Raw genomic sequence first — 18,968 nt, 5'->3', positions numbered from 1 at the left:
TGTTCAATATTCAAATACAGACCAGTGTATACTTTCCCCTATTGTTGTAGATAATCTTATTGAAAATTTAGAATAAAAAACATGTGATGTCGAAGTTGAAGTTTCTTTGTCTCAAAGGGGAGATGATCCTGTTCTTGCTGAACAAAGAACATATATTTGTAGTACTTCAGCAGTAGATATTAAGGTTGATTCATTTGATATGTTATTTGTAGAAGATTTAATTTTAGTTGTTGCTTTTCCAATTGATGATTTTCTTTGTGTTGAGAATGTAATTAATTATGAAGTTGCAAGAAATTCATCTCAGTTTAATATGGATGAAGAAGCTGAAAGTTGCATTTTAATCAATGTGAACAATGTTGTTGATCTAGTATATAATCAAGAGGCATCATATGAAGCAGATGATGAGAGTGGTTACTCAAATCAAAGTGAGAAAAATGATATTACATGTTCATCTTCATATGAGTTTGATGTTGATTGGGAAGAAGATAACAATGAGGAAAGTAAGTGTTCTTATCCAAGTAAAAATATAATTTCTTCTTCTAAATTTGAAAATGAAACTGAAATTCCATCTTTTAGTTGTATAAACTAGCATGTAATTGAAATTTTTGATGATGAATTGTGTACACAATAAGAGGAAAAAGAAATTATCTATAAGGATGAATCACCTAATTGTGTAGATGAATGTCTTGAAGATGCAAGTAGTGGTAATCAGCAATATGCAAGTGATGTTGAGATTAATGCATCAACACCTATTGATATAATGAAAGATGATTGGTTTTAAAGAAATTTGAATCATCTTAATGAAGACAATGAAAGTAATGTTGACTTATATTCTACATGCTTCATTGATGGAATGGATGGTGTGTCTTCATGTGATGATTCTAATTTCTCTTCTTCATATGCTGAAAATATCCATAATAGTGATGTTAGAAATGGTTCTAAATTTTCACTAATCTTTTGTATCGTGAGGAGTTTGATGTTGATCAGAACATCACTTGTCATAATCTCTACAAAGGAGCTTTGCATGGAATTATCAAACCTCTTTTTGAAGAGTACATGGATGGTTCAAATTTAGTTTAGGATGATCTTAATGATGATACTTTATCCTACTACTGTGAGGGACCAGATTGTTCTTCTTCCAAGTTTGACAATGATTATGAGGATGATGTTGCATCCCATAATATCGATGACAAGGTGTTTGATGAATCTGAGGTCCACCCACCTAATTTTTGTAGAGCTTGAAGTAGAAGAAGGGTCTAGCCTTATATTTGGCCCAGTGTCTAAAATGACATGTTAAAGATGGGAGTTATCTACCCCTAGATGTGTCGTGTTCTGTCATGTCCCCTATTCAAATAATAAATAAAAAAAAAACTTTGTTAAGGCAGGCAGGCTCCAAAAAGGTGAAATTTCAGAAAAAGGGGCTAATCTTTGGAAACCAATGGACTAATAAATAAAAATTATTATTAAATTATATTTTATTAACCCCTCTTGGACGTGAGTTAGGGTTATGCCCTCTTTAAAAGGGGTTTGGAGGCATTTTGGGCTCATTCTACATCTTGATTCTTGCTAATTTTCGTGTTGTTCTTCAGAGGCTGCCAAACCTGTGGAGAAGGAGACCCAAGAATGGGAGTTTGCAAGTTTCTAGGAAGGCTAAGGATGGGATTTTGAAGCCATTCCATGTGCATGCTCATATAGAGTTTTCCTTTGTGCTGAATAGTGCCGAGTTGGGTGTTTTCGGGGTTGTTTTTGGTTTGAGTTTGGGTTTTCAGTTGAGCGTTTCATATCAGTTTGGTTTGCTGCTGTATTTTAGACTTTATGATGTTAAAATAGGGCTGAATATATGTATTGGGTCATGATTAAACTTCTGAGATAGTTTATGAGTGTTTTGTGGTGTTTCTGGGCATTTTTTGTGTTAATTTCGGGAGCCCGATTGAGCATAGTTTTGCCCTACATTTGTCGGCTGTTGTGTAAAGGCTATAAAAATCTGGAAATGTCACTTTTTAGGCTGTTATTCTGCTGAAATTTCCATAAAAATGTCCATTTTCAGATTTATTAATAATTTGTGAAGTTTTTGGCACTAATTTGGACATACCCGATTTGGGTTTTATTGGGAAATTGGCAGATCTTTGTAATATTGGTTGTTTGATTTTAAAGTTCTGATTTGAGGCTGGAAATATCATAAAAAATCAGTAAAGGGACATTACAGTGGTATCAGAGCCGTGATCTTGCCAGCCTAAGGGTTTGTAGAAGTTGCATGTCAGTTTTAACAACTACCCAGATCTTGCATGTCAAGTTTTGATAACTACCCAGATCTTGCATGTCATATTTTATGATTGCATGCAACTAAGTGAAAGAGAAAAAAGATATTTGCAGCGAGAAAAGAATAAAGAAATTTTGATCAAACCCCCAGTTGAAAGAAAAAGTACAAAATCCAAGGAAGAAAAAAGTATGGCTGATCCAGATGAGATGGCAAAGAAATTCTTCCAAGACATCCAAAATACTCAGAAGAAAACAGTGGATGGTTTGGCAGAAACTAGAGAGGCTTTACGAATATTGACAGAAAAATTACAAGGAATTGCATCTATTAATGAGAAAGGGAGCACTTCGGAGGAGCCAAGAAATGGGAGATCCACACCATCTAAATCAACCAAATCTATTTTCTTGCCTGCAGATGAGCCACCAGTACCAAATCTAGCCATTAATCTAGTGGAAGAGGTTATAGGTAATTTGATTACATTAAGAGCTACTTACAATGGCTTAGATGATGACTTTCGTAGTTCAGTTCCTTTTAGAGAATATGTGGATATGATGAACACTTTGATGCCCAAGAAAGAGAACAGGAGGGAGCATGACACAAGTGGAAGAGAGCTCAAAAATAAAATAAGCAAGTTTAAAGCACCTACTTTTGATGGAACAAATAAAATTTCAGCTAGAGCATGGCTACAAAAATTACAAACTTTCTTCACACTTAACCCCATGAAAGAGAGTGATGCTATTCAATTTGCAAGTCTACACTTGGAAGATGCAGCCTATGATTGGTGGTATCATGGAATGACTACTCAAGGTCATGATCAGGTAACTACATTTGAAGATTTTAGTCAAAGGGTGATAGATAGATTTGACCTCAAGGATGATGAAGAGTACTTTAAAGAATTGTCCAAGTTGAAGCAAACCAAATCAGTTAATGAGTATATAGAAGAATTTCAAAAAGTGGCTGTTATGGTACCTGATATGAGTGAAAAGAGGATCATTTATCTTTTTCTTGATGGTTTAGAAGATTATGTTAAGGGTTTGGTTAAGGCTTTCTCACCCTCAACCTTACAGGAAGCTATCAAAAGAAGCTTGCAACTTGAAACTTGCGTGCCTATGAAATCAATCACTAATAAAAAACCCCCAAATCTTTGGCAACATAAGGGAAATTTTTAGAAAAAGACTTTCCCAACACTACCACCAAAAGATGTGACAAATGTGGCAAAAAAGAAGGTAGATGAAGAGACTAGGAGTGAATTACGAAGGAAAAAGTTTTGTTTTACTTGTAGAGAACCATGGGTTCCAGGACACAGATGTTTGGGGAAAGGTCAAGTGCACTATATTGAAGTTGCTTCAGAATTTGATTCAGATGAGCATGAGGAATTTCATGATACTAAGGAGGAGGTAGAAGAAGAGAAAGTAAAAGAAATCAGCAAGGATGGCACTTTAGCAGCATTATCAGGAGTCCCAAGATACCATCCCTTCCTAATTCGAGGGGTACTAGCAGGGCAAAGGTTGATTGTTCTTCTTGATAGTGGGGCAACTCACAATTTTATTGATGAGGGATTTGTCATGAAAAGAGGGCTTAAAGCAGAAGATTTTGAGGGATTCAATGTTACAGTAGCTGATGGATTCACTATGCCTTGCATACGGGTGGTGAAACAACTCTAGATGACCTTAGGAGATTATGAGTTATGTGATGACTTCTATGTGGTTGGTATTGGGGAGACAGATCTTGTATTGGGTGTTCAATGGTTGCAATCCATCAGAGGCTATTACATGAACCATCAAACTATGGAGTTTAAATTTCATTCCAATGGGAAAGAAGTCATATTGAGAGGGTTATCGAATGGAGCACCTAAGGCGATCTCTGCAAAGAGGATGGAGAGGACTTTTCGAAGAGGACAAGTAACATGGGCAGTAGGATTCATAATCCAACCAACAAGCTCTCCAAAGAATCAAGGTAATTTCCATTTTGAAATTCAAAATATTCTTGATAAGCATAGTATAGTTTTCAATGATTTGCCTCTAAGATTACCACCAGATAGAGGTTTTGAGCATGTTATAGAGTTATAACAGGGTGCCAAACCAGTTATAACAACCCCATACCGCCATCCAAGAGGTTATAAGGAAGAAATTGAAAAAACTATTAAAGAACTCCTGGACATGGGATTCATAAGGCCTAGCTCTAGTCCATTTGCATCATCTGTGGTACTTGTCAAGAAAAAGGATGGTACAATGAGAATGTGTATAGACTACAGGGCCCTAAACAAGAAGACCATAAAAAATAGGTATCCCATACCATGCATAGATGAACTCATTGATGAGTTACATGGTGCTGTATACTTCTCAAAAATTGACTTAAGATCAGGCTACCATCAAATTCGAATGAGGAGTGAAGATGTGGAAAAGACTGCTTTCACATGTCACTATGGGCACTTTGAATTTCTTGTTATGCCATTTGGACTCACTAATGCACCTGCAACATTCCAATCTTGTATGAATAAGGTATTCAGTCAGCATCTTCGAAAATTTGTTTTGGTATTTTTTGATGATATCTTGATATACAGTAAAACATGGGAAGAGCATCTAAAGCACATAGACACTGTTTTGGGAATCTTGGAGCAGCAATCCTTCTATGCTAAGCTATCTAAATGTGAGTTTGGTTTGACAGAGATCCTATATTTGGGACATATTATAAGCTCTAAAGGAGTACAGGTTGATCAACAAAAAATCCAGGCAATTTTGGATTGGCCTCCACCCACTAATCTTACACAGTTGAGAGGTTTCTTCAGGTTGTGTAGCTACTATAGGAGATTTGCCAAGGGATTTTCTCAACTTGCTGCCCCCTTGACTGATTTGATAAAGAAAGGAGCTTTTGTTTGGATAGAAGAGGCACAAAAAACATTTGATAAGCTTAAGGAGGTAATGAGTTCATGCCTTGTGCTTGCAATTCCAGATTTCTCTTTACCTTTTGTTGTTGAATGTGATGCTTCGGGAGAAGGTATAGGGGCTGTCCTAACTCAAAGGGGACATCCAATAGCATTTGAGAGTCAAAAATTAAATCAATCAGAGAAAGGGTACTCCATCTATGATAAGGAAATGTTGGCAATCATGCATGCACTTCATAAGTTTAGACAATATTTGGTATGTGGGAGATTCATTGTAAAGATAGACCATAATAGCCTCAGGTTCTTCTTGAACCAAAGGGATTTGAATGATCATCAACAAAAATGGGTAAGCAAATTGCAAGCTTATGATTTTGATATTGAATACATGAAAGGAAAGAATAATGTGGTTGTTGATGCTCTCTCAAGAAAGCCCACTTTGTGTTCCTTATCATCTATCTCTGCTGATTGGAAAGTCTCCATAATTTTAGAATATGCTAAAGATTCATTTGCCATCAAGATTTTGGATAAGTTAGTGGATGATAACAGGTACAAGGTTGTTGATGAATTGATTTATTACAAGAACAGAATCTTCTTAGTGCCAGAGTCAAAAACTCAGAGGATATTGAGGGCCTTTCATGACACACCTTTGGCTGGTTACTAGGGATACTTCAAGACATACAGGCAAATTTGAGAGTGGTTTTCATAGAAGGGTATGAAGGAGGATGTCCTTAAACACATTAAGGAATGTATGGTATGCCAACAAAGCAAGAGTGAGCAAAATTTTCCTGCAGGGTTGTTGCAGTCACTTCCTATTCCCAAACAAAAATGGGAAAGTATTTCCATGGATTTCATCACTGGGTTGCCCAAGGTTCAAGGTAAGGATTGCATATATGTGGTGGTAGATAGACTAACTAAGTATGCACATTTCTTTCCTATCACATCTGAATTCAAGGCATCAGAAGTGGCCGAATTGTTCTTCAAGGAAATTTTTAGATTACATGGTTTGCCTAGAAACATTGTTAGTGACCGGGACAGTAGATTCCTTAGGTCTTTCTGGAAGGAGCTCTTTCATTTGGTAGGAACTGAACTCACTCCTAGTACTAGCTATCACCTTCAAATAGATGGACAAATAGAGATAGTTAATAAATGGATAGAAGGATATTTGAGGAACTATGTTTCAAATCAACAACATGCTTGGGTGAAATGGTTACACCTAGGGGAGTATTGTTACAATACATCTCATCACATGTCTATTGGTATGCCTCCTTTTCATGCTCTTTATGGTTATGATGCCCTTTCCTTTGTTGATCTAATACTTTCCGATAGCAGAGTACCCGCAGCAAGTGATTTCATCAAGCAAAGCCAAGACATAATAAGGTCCCTCAAGTATAATCTACAACATGCACAAAACCAACAAAAGATATATGCTGATAGGAAAAGGATTGAAAGATATTTTGTGGTGGGAGATTTGGTATTTTTTAGGTTGCAGCCATATAAGCAAAGCACCTTGAAGAGAAGTGGGGCAGAGAAACTCAAGCCAAGGTTCTATGGGCCTTATAAAATCATCAAGAAGGTAGGAGAGGTAGCTTATGAATTGGAGCTCCCACCAAACAGCAAAATACATAATATTTTTCATGTATCTTGCTTAAAGAAGGTTCTAGGCCAGCAAACCATAGTATCTACAGAATTACCACCTCTTGATGATGAAGGGAAATTAGTTTTGATACCAGAAGAGATTTTGGATACAAGAGAGAAAAGGTTGAGAAATAGGAGCATCATAGAGCATTTGGTCAAATGGAAAGGATTACCACTAGAGGATGCAACTTGGGAAGGAGCACATATTCTTGAGAATTCCAACCTTCATTTCTTGAGTACAAGAAATATTTTGGAGGGGAGGACTTGTCATGTCCCCTATTCAAATAATTAAAAAATAAATAAACTTTGTTAAGGCAGGCAGGCTCCAAAAAGGTGAAATTTTGGAAAAAGGGGCTAATCTTTGGAAACCAATGGACTAATAAATAAAAATTATTATTAAATTATATTTTATTAACCCCTCTTGGATGTGAGTTAGGGTTATGCCCTCTTTAAAAGGGGTTTGGAGGCATTTTGGGCTCATTCTACATCTTGATTCTTGCTAATTTTCTTGTTGTTCTTCAGAGGCTGCCAAACCTGTGGAGAAGGAGACCCAAGAACAGAAGTTTTTAGGTTTCTACGAAGGCTAAGGATGGGAGTTTGAAGCCATTCCATGTGCATGCTCATACAGAGTTTGCCTTTGTGCTGAATAGTGCCGAGTTGGGTGTTTTCGGGGTTGTTTTTGGTTTGAGTTTGGGTTTTCAGTTGAGTGTTTCATATCAGTTTGGTTTGCTGCTGTATTTCAGACTTTATGATGTTAAAATAGGGATGAATATATTTATTGGGTCGTGATTAAACTTCTGAGATAGTTTATGAGTGTTTTGTGATGTTTTCGGGCATTTTTTGTGTTAATTTCAGGAGCCCGATTGAGCATAGTTTTGCCCTACATTTGTGGGCTGTTGTGTAAAGGCTATACAAATCTGGAAATTTCACTTTGTAGGATTTTATTCTGTTGAAATTTCTGTAAAAATGTCCATTTTCAGATTTATTAATAATTTGTGAAGTTGTGAAGTTTTTGGCACTAATTTGGACATACCCGATTTGGGTTTTATTGGGAAATTGGCATATCTTTGTAATATTGGTTGTTTGATTTTAAAGTTCTGATTTGAGGCTATAAATATCATAAAAAATTAGTAAAGGGACATTACATTTTCTCATTGGGCTAATTTGAAACCTGTAGCATTTCAAAACACCAACAGGGTCAATTGGACCTATGAATTCTATGCCCCACTTATCAAAAGGTGTGACCACATCCTGTGGAGTGAGTCGTATCTCAGCAATTTTGGTTGGTCTGCCCATCCTTTGGAATTTTTCACAATTAGTTGTATATGTCATTGCATCCTTATGTAGGTTTGGCCAATAATATTCCATTGTAAGTATCTTTAGTCTTGTTCTTTTCCCTACAAAATGGCATCCAAATGGTTCATCATGACAAGCATGTAGTATATCATATATCTCATCTTCCCTCACACACTTCCTCATGACTTGATCTAGTCCTACATAGAGGATATTGTTATCTATCCAAGAATATTGACAACTTTTCTCTACTAGCTTTCTCTTTTCTTTATAAGACAAGTGTAGGGGAAGTCTATTTGCAACAAGATAATTTGCAATGTTTTCATACCATAGTGTATGATTTTCTATATGGAACAAGTGCTCATGTTGAAATGTGTCTTTAAATAGAGTTGGATCTTCATCAGCAATGGTCAATCTAGACAAATAATCTGCAATTATGTTTGTTTTTCTTGGCTTATCAATAATAGTAATATCAAATTCTTGTAACAATAAGAGCAATCTTGCCAATCTACCAGTGAAAGCTAGTTTGTTCATTAAATACCTTATAGTTGGGTGATTAGTATGAACACAAATAGGATATCTAGTCACATAATGTCTAAATTTTTTTAATACATAGACTATAGCTAAAAGCTCTTTTTCTGTTACTATGTAATTCAGCTCAAGTCCATGAAGGCTTTTACTAATATAGTAGATGGCATTCTGGAGGCATTCTAAAGATTAGTAGGCTTTTGTCCTAATACAACTCCTACAACATAGTCTAATGCATCAGTATGAATATAAAATGGAATTGACCAATTTGGTCCTTGTAAAACTAATGTTGTGGTGAGAAGTTTCTTAACCTACAAGAAGGCTTCATTACATTTGGGTGTCCATATAAATTGAGCTTCCTTAGTCAACAATGTGTACAAAAGATTATTTATTTTGCTGAAATATTTTATGAAAAACCTATTATATCCAATATGACCTAAGAAGATCTTACATATTTTGGTTATGTATGTATGCGCAGTGTTGGAATTACCTCTATCTTAGCTGGATTCACTTGTATTCCTATAGCTGATATTAAATGACTAAGTACCACTCCTTCCTACATGACTATGAAACATTTTTCACTATTAAGAGCTAGATTATGTTCTTCACATCGAATAAGAACCTTTTCAATGTTCATCATGGCTTCTTCAAAGGTGACTCCTAATTTTGTGAAATCATCCATATATATTTTCATACAATCATGTGATATATCAACAAAAATGTTGAGTACAACTCGTTGGAATGTTATGGGAACATTACATAGGCCAAATGGCAAAAAAAATATGCAAAAGTACAGCATGGGCATGTAAATTTTGTTTTTTCTTGGCCTTTAGGAACAATACTTATTTGATTATAACCACTATACCCATCTAGAAAAGAGAAATACTTCTTTCTAGCTAGAGTGTCCAGAACCTGATCTATGAATGGTAAAGGAAAGTGATCCCTTTTGGTTAGCTTATTCAATTCTCTGTAATCTACAAAAAAATTCTATTTTCCTCCCTTTTTAGGTACTATGACTAGGGGTGACACCCATCTACTATCAGATATAGGATAAATAAAAATAGCATCAAGCAATTTTTGCAATTCAATTTTAACTATATCTCTAAGGGATAGATTAATCCTTCTCTGGGATTGATGGAGTGGCAAGCACTAATCATTGATGCATAGTCTATGAGTACATAATGTAGGACTCAACCCTTTCATATCAACATAGTCCCATTCAAAAGTCTTTTCATATTTTAGAAGCAGCTCTATTAACTATTCCATCCATATGCAAGATAATTTGGGATTGACATGAACACTATGACCTTTTGGTAGCTTAATAGTAGTGGTACACTCAATTATAGAAGCTTCAGAGATTGGACTTGTATCTAATTCACATGGTAAGAGTTGATGAATAATGTGTGATTCTTTGAGTAGAATACAATTGTCATTACATTCCTCATATGTGGTAAATTCTAATGTGATACTATTAGATACGTCTTTTGCTACCACACAAGTGTTAGTAAGAATACTCTAAATTACTAAATTCTCTTCCTGCAGTTGTGCTAGAGGATATAAATCAAATTTCTTTGTTGCTTGACCATTAGATATGATCATATTCCCTAACTTATAACTTATATTTGCATCATTTGTAGCTAACCATGGTCATCCTAGAATTACATGGTAACCAAATAAATTGACTATGGGATACAGAATCATGAAATCTATGGGGTACTTGAGAGAGTCTAGGGTTACAACTATGTTTTCTATCATCCCATCAAGAGTGATAGTAGAACTATCTATAAGTTGTAGAATTGTTTGGGTAGCCCATAATCCTTCTATTTTCAACTTCTTCATAGTATCCTTGGTCATGATATTTATAGTAGCACCAAGATCAATGAAAGCATTTTTAATAAACTAACCACTTATTATCACATTCACAACTAGACTACCTAGATCAAATATTTAGGAATGATCAATTTTCCTAACATAATATTAGCTAATTGTCCTACAACATGAACTATAGTTGGGTCCTTTTTCCTCCTCCTAGGCTTCTTTAGGTAGGCTTCTCTAATGTCTTTTCCATAGATAAGAACATATTTAATAGCTTCAAATAGGGGTATTTGGATATGTATTTTCTTTAATTGATCAATAATATCAAAAGATTGTTCCTTTATCTGTATAGGTTAACTCTATACGAGCTTCTCTATAAAAGGAGGTTCAACTATTGGCTAGGCTTGAGCTGAAATAGTGGCATTAGTTGGGTTAACCTCTTTGAAAATTGGGGGTTTTGATGTTATAGGAGTATCTAGTATTTCAATTATAAGAGATAGTTTAGGTGTTGGTATGGTTGTACTAGATCTCAAATATATATTTGCAACATTCAGAGTGTAAGCAGGATATTGTTTTGCATCAACAGAGTACATGGGTTGTTGTGACTACTAGTTATTTGGATTTTCTTGAGGTTGTGTAGGTAACTGGGACTATTTTTGAGGTCCAAGACTCACAAGTGGTGGCATTAGTGTAGGTTTTTGGAATAGAGGTGGTAATTGTGGATTATCAATATTTTGGTTAGGCCACTATTGAGGTCCTCTACATTGATTTCTAGATTGCTAATTCCCCTAGGGTGGTTGCCGTTAGTTCTACTAGTTTTGCCATTGATTATTCTATTGGTTTTTTTAGAAAGGTTGGGAATTTTGAGGCCATTGAGGCTAATGTGGATTATTTTTCCAAGCATTATTCCAATTAGGTTGACTATATTGTGGAGGACCTCGGGTATTATAGTTTTTCCATTAATTACCATATAGACTTAAATTTTGTAAAGGGTCCTGGGGCATACCTTGACATTGGCCCCATGGTCAGCATTTAGCAACAAAGAATACTTTCTCATTATCTCCATCTATCTTGATGTACTCAATTGGAAGATGTTGGTTTTCCATGCTAGCAACCAATTTGCACTAAAAATCTTTCTTCTACTTCTAGCAATGTGGGTAGTACTCAGTTAATTGTACCTCAACTTCAGTGTGTTTATTCTTTGCACTCATTGTGTTGAGATATATAGCAACATCATTTATAGTAGATTAGATATCTCAAGCTTTGAAATACCCTAACTGATTCCTTTAGTAGCTATAGTCTAGTGTCCTTTTCATTTCTTCATGGTTGATCTTGAGTAATTGAGACAAATTTTCTTTAGGTCATCCCAAGAAGATTGATACACATCTCCTCCAACCATCAAGTCTATTGCTTCTAGACAACTATCATTGAGACCTCTCAAAAAGACTAGCTTTTGTGAATCCTTGGACAACACATGTTGAGGGTTCTTTTGTAGTGTATACAAGAAATGTGAAACATAGTCTTCCAATGTTTCTTCCTCCTTTTGTGATATTCTAAAGTTATCATATCCTCTTGAATCATTCACTTTTCAATACTCTTTTTATTTTCCAAAAATAGAGTTTGCATTTCATCCCAAGTACCTATTGCATTGGCTCCTAAACCCATGAACCATTGTCAAGCTAACTCCTTTAGTGTTGCTCAAAATAATTTCATCTTATGGGCATCAATGTTGTAGTCAAAGCTATGATAGAGTATGTCAAACTTAAACAAGAAAGCATTAGGATCTTTAGTTGTGAGGCCATAAAAATTTGGAAGAGCATTTAGAGGTATATTTTTTAGATTAGCATTGGTCATAGGGCTTGGGAGAGGAAATGGAAAAGTAGTTTGCACCATTATTGGGGGTATTTGATTATGAAGTTGTTGCTAAAAAGGGATATTGGGCAATAGATTGTTGACAACTAGTGGATTTGGAGTAGTACTATCAAGAAAACTGGCCAAAATTTCAACAAAAGGGTGAAGACCACTTGTATCCAAAGGTTCTACCCTTGAGGATGATTCTATAGGAAAAATAGGGCTTACATCTGAAAAAGGAAACTTAACTTCTTCTTCAATTTCTTTGTTATGATTAACAGACTCTCATGGAAGAGATCTCCCATATTCATCTCCTGGTCTTCCTCTTCAATGCATGCAATTGAATTGGTGACTTGTGAATTGAGCACTCAATCTTGTGATTTCTAACTAACACACTAATCTAGAAATAGAGGACTCATGAAGGTTCCTAGTTTGATACCATCCTCAGCAATGGCATCAAAAATGCAGGTTTCCATAATAGGTTAAGATAATCACACAACTATTCCTCTAACAAGGGTACTATATCCATTTTGAGAACTAGCTATTCCATTATGAAAATACATTTGAATTGTCAACCCAGGGACGTAGGACTTGAAATGGGCAAGCACAGTATGTGCACCAAGTTCCTTTAAGAGTCTTAACACCCATGCTAGAGGAAAATAAAATGCATGGAAGGAATCTATACTACTAATAAAGAATAGTAAACACACTTATATTATCAACAAAGAACTATAGAAAATACAAAAAAGGGAATTCTAAACTAGTTAATAGTTCAAACATCCACTATGATTTTTTTCCATAAGTGCTGCAGGAATTTTTAGAGTAACTTTGTTGTAGCACTAATACAGTAAATCTATTGTAAATAGGAAATTTCAAGAAAAATAAATCTACTCTACCTAAATCTATTCCACCTCCTAAGTGGGCCCCCTTGGTTGGCTTCAACTAACTAAGAACACAACAGGTAATCCAAAATCACTCTCATTAGAATTCCTCTTTTGTTACATGACTGAACAATTTGTAGAGAATAGAGAAAGAACTTTAGAATCTCCCTCTAACTAACTCTAACTCTCCATATATATAGAGGATTGGAACTTATTACAAACATAATATAATTTTTTTTGAGAAAACATCATTAGTAGAAAAAGGGCAGGATGTCAACGATGACTTTTAGAACATAGATTGAGCAATAGGATAATAGTTTGCAAATAATGCAACAAGTCAGGCCTCATGAAATCACTCCTCTTGTAGACGTGACTTATCACTTAGAACTGACCTATAATTCTCATGCTATGATAGGTATTCATTACTCCTTCTTTAATATAGTGCTGACCACTCTTTGTGCCACTTCTCCATTTCTTGAAAATTAGAAACATTCAAACACATACAACAACATTTCTACTTTCATTCAAATATTAAAACATAGCTTAAAATATTTATATGAAATATTTCACTTTATATATAATATTAAGCAAGATATGTCATATCCACTATCCATAGGTTTAATAGGTTCTAGCTGCTCACATGGCTCAAAGAGTAAGTTCATACTATATAAAAACTATATCAAATTTGAGACATTAATATGCCTCATCAATGAGCTTGAAAACATTTTTCAACATGAATCTATAGAAGAAAAAAGAAGAAAAGAACTTATACTAGAAAAATATGTTAGAAGACATTATACACTTGAGAAAATTAATGGAGATAAATAATTTGGTGATATGGGAAGGAAAATACTTGGAAGTGATGCATTCTTAATTTGTGAGTTTGAGCCTAAATATGTAAAAGATGCTTTAGAGATACAACCAATGAATGAAGAAATTGATTAGATTAAAAAGAATAAAACATGGACACTATACTTAGACCTAAAGATAAAAAAATAATTCAAACAAATTGGTATTTAGGAGCAAGTTTAATGAAAATTGTGAAGTCACAAGGAACGAGGCTAGATAGCTATGCAATAGATGTGCACAAGAAAAAAATTATTGTTTATGAGAAGACATTTTTCCCTATTGCAACAATAGAAGGAGTCATCATTGTTGCATATTCTTCTTATAAGGGATTTAGGGTATATAAGGTGGATGTCAAATTTTCATTTCTTAAAGGAATATTTGAATAAGAAGTATACATAGAACATCTAGAAAGTTTTGTAGACCCCAGCAAGAATAATATGGTGTGTAAGTTGGATAAGGCTCTATATGATTTAAAACAAGCCCCTAGAGTATGGTATGAAATACTACATAACTATTTGGTGAAGATTGGATTTTTAAGAACAAATGATAATAGTAATCTATATTTGAATACTTGTGAGATCAATGAGGCATTGTTATCTAATTTTTTTGTTGGTGATATCATATTTGTAGTCAAGGAAGTATAATGGAATTCATTTATTGATGAATGAAAAAGGAAATTGAAATGTCAATGTTTGGTTAAACCAAATTCATTGTTGGATTATAAATATATTTAATGAAATAAGATATCTGCATTACTCAATCTAGATATATCTATGAAATTCTAAAGACTTTTGGAATGGAATATTCAAAATTAGTTAGTGCACATATGATTAGTGGACATAAATTATCAGAATGACAACTCTACTAATGTGAGCCAAACATTATATAGATCAATGATTAAAAAACTATAATATGTTGTTTACAATACAACATATATTACATTAGTTATTAGGATAATTGTAACCATTTCTACAAATCATAAGGAGAATCATATAATGGTGATGAAAATGATACAAAGATATCTGAAATCAACATAAGACTATGGATTGTATAACAAGAAGAATTATAAGTTTGAACTTAATGCACTTACTAATTTTTATTGGGCAAGAAATGTTGATGATAGAAAAAGAACAACTACAGGTGCACTTTTTCAAGGAAATAGACTAATCTCTTGGACAAGAAAGAAACAAAATTGTATTTCCCAATCAATAGTTGAAGCTGAATTTGTGGTAGCAAAAATAAATTGTTCAAATACCATATTGATCATGTAATTGTTAAAAGGTATGAAGGAAGAGTTCACAAGTCTAGTTGTTATCTATTATTATAATAGTAGTTCTATTAACATATCAGAGAATCATGTAATGCACACACATACAAATAATATTTCTATCTAGTATCATTACTTGGGAGAGCTAGTTCAAGAAAAAGAAGTAAAACTAAATTATGTAAACACCAAAGAGAAATTAGCTAATATATTTACTAAATATTTACCTAAAGATGCTCATGAATTTCTAAGACATAAACTAGGGGTGATTCCCATTGAAAAAGCTACTTAGGAAAGGATGGATCTTTGCATTGAAAGGGTTTTTTAGACTATCTTACACATGGATGTAAAAAGTCCTACTTTAGGATTTTTCTAAGATAGTAATGAGGAAGAATGAAAAAATTTTGTATTAGTCATATAGAGATGATAGATAAAGAATTTGGTGCTAACATGAAGACATCTATATGTAAAAGATATATGAGTTAAAATGTCTTTGGCATTGTTGTCAAAGAAGGAGAAATGTTGTGAAGTAGTTACCATAAGAAAGAGGGAGAGATTATACTATGAAGGTAAAAGAAGGTGACCTTAGATAGCAGAGGATATATATCAAAGAGGGAATTCATGTCTTATGAAAATTATACATGGATGAGAATTAGAATGAAAGTAAGGATACTAATTAATGTTTGAACCTAAAAATTGAGGGTATTTTTTTGAGACAATACATATTTTGCATTGCATGGTCACTATAGGTGTTGTCATCAATTCCAAAGAGGGAGATTGTTGGAAACAATAATTGGAAGAATTGTTATGTTGTCATTGTTGTCAAACCTTATTGGTGAGACAAATTTCTATCTAATCTAAGTGTTATATCTATTTGATTGATGAAGAAGATTTGAAAATGTTTTCATTAAAAAAGTATATAGAGGAAATGTTGAGTTATGAAGAGGAAAATACAAATGCACACTTGATTAGTTGGAATTTTTGAAGATAAAGTGGTTTTTTGAATCATTTTGTGATTAGGGAAGAAGTAACACTAAAGCCTTGAACAAGTGATCAAAGATAGACCAAATGCATAGGATTAACTAAGAAAAAGAGCATAAGATTAAGGAGCTTGAAGTATATGCAGAGTGATATGAGTGTCGATTGAGCCATAGAATGAACCAAGAAGAAATAGTGTTTATTGAGCATCAAGATTGACTGAGTCATAATATATGTGCAAAAATATAAATTTAGTAGTGATTGAGTAACAAGTGATGACTGAGTGATGGAATATAGCTGTATCATCTTAAAATGGAAGATATTCCATGTTAAGAGGATTTAGCCCTTTGATTAAGTGTTCTAGGGTCATGTCAAGCACCTTGAATAGGTCTTTGCATGCATATGGCTATTTCCCCCCTATTCTACTTCTCTCTCCCCATTTCCAACCTCTTTTGACAATTTTCCCTATGAAACTAAAGAATTTGACTCTCTAGGTCATGGTCAACCTTGACCCTAACCTAGGTCATGGACAATGTCAACCCTAACCTAGGGTAGGTTCTATCTAGTCCCTTACCCAAGGTCCAATTTTCAAGTTCTAGGAGTTTCAGTATATTGGGCTTTTGAAAGTTTCATTTTCCCATTTCCAAGTTGATTGTTTCAAGCTTTTAAATGGAAAACTCTTAAATTACATTTAATTGAGGTCCATTTATAGGGGTTAAGGTTAATTGGAATTTAATTCTCCCATATCAACTTTCTTTAGAAGTTTTTTCCCTAGATCTCTATAAAAGGAAGCCTTCTTCCCTCATTTTGACATCCACTTACTATGATCTATTGTCTACTTTTCATGAGAACACAAGATATTAGATGATCCATTATTTCTACAAAGATTAAGCAAGCATTTGACCAAGTATTTTCAATGAAGCATCCAAACTATTGTCTCCAATAATGTTTTCCATTGAAGTTCAAGGATTCAAGCATTCAAGCCTTTAACGGGATTTGGTTCAAGCTTTCAAAATTCATCATTCAAACCTTAGCTCTAACCATCATGGTGGTGTGATCTTTGTTTAAGATCCTTTGTTCATATTATAGATATATTCATTCTTCTCTTAAGGTGGATTCCAAGCATACAAGCATAAGGTTTTTATTTACATTTTCTAATGTTATGTTCAAGCTTTCATATACACATACTTGTTTACATTTCAAATAAAAATGCATATCTATTATGTTGGTGTTTTAAAATTTCATGTTTCAAAATCCCCAATGAAAAAAAATACATCTAGAGGAAGCTACTTCCCATCTACAACATACCCATTCAATAACTGGGGCCAACTATAAGGCAAGACCCTTCTTCTACTTCAAGATCAACAAAACCTAGGTGGGTGTACCTTAGATTCACTCATATTGTACTAGTGTTAAAGCATACACTTGAATATAACAAAGAAGATAATACCTTAATCCTCTAACACTTATGAAAACAAAATAGACATGAAATAGCTAGAATCGTGACATATGAACTAGATAAGCTAAGTGAGGGAAACACATTTCAACTCTTCAAAAAAAAGGGAAAATAATTTTGACTATCTTAGATTAATATTACAAAAACCATGATATGAGAAAAATACCACTTTGATCATGTAGCTAAATAATGTCTTATCTATTAGGAAATCCCATAGATCACTGATATACATCCTTGAAAGTCATTGATACATCTCATATATCAAGACTTCCTAATCTATTTAGTCACCTTGTGAATTAGAAATCTACATCTTTTTTAATCTCATACTCAACCTATCTGTCCATGAAATTTGAAACCCTATTATGGTAAATCAAGGATTCATATGACTCCTTGAATCATAAGCAAAATAGACCACAAAATACAACATAAAATAGGATGTAGCTAAGTTTTATGCTGTTTGTTCATATAACATAGTAGATAACAAACATCATGAAGATGAGACCACATTTAGACTATAGATTAACTTGCTACATTACTTTTATTTATTTCCTTGAAACAAATACTTAAAGGATACATGAAACTGAAATATTAAATTTCTGAATAGACTAGAACTATCTCTATTATCACTACTTTATATTCATTACATTAGAGAAATGCTAAAGAATGGAAGAATCATAGTCATGATAGAAATTTCAATCTAACTTGAACCATCCTTGTGGTATCACAACATTGAAAAATGTCAAAGAACTAGAACCAACTCTAGAGAAGGAAAGAGAAGAGAAAGATATAAGAGAGGAAAGAAGTCCTAGATCTAATCTAGAAGTGACACATGTCTACTTAAATCTCTATCGTTTGATGTTGTAAACCATCTCTCATCTTTATACAACCAAAATCTAAAAGGAATCTCATCATTGTGCTCCAAAAAATTGAAAGTATCTCCTCTACCTAATGAGAAACCTTATTCTAACACAAACATTAGATATGTATCTAAAATGCTCATAAATCATCTACTAAACTAATGTAAGAGTGGAAAAACTGTCACTACCTACATCCCTACTACCTTTGGCACACACCCAACTCACCATTTTGCCAAAAATCAAATCTAAATTGTACTAATAAATGTAGTTGAAAAATAGGAACCTAGTACAAAATGTAGAATAACTGAAATACAATTCTTGCTATCCAAAAACCAACTGCAAATTTGGAAATTTCACTCCAAGAGCTTTCTGATGGTATATGATAGTCTTATAGTGGCTTATTAGAGATGCCCACAACGT

Source organism: Cupressus sempervirens, chromosome 2, assembly GCF_028749045.1.
Source record: "Cupressus sempervirens isolate cs-2001-9-10 chromosome 2, ASM2874904v1, whole genome shotgun sequence".
NCBI classification, from domain to species: domain Eukaryota; kingdom Viridiplantae; phylum Streptophyta; class Pinopsida; order Cupressales; family Cupressaceae; genus Cupressus; species Cupressus sempervirens.
Note: the sequence above shows the minus strand (reverse complement) of the source record.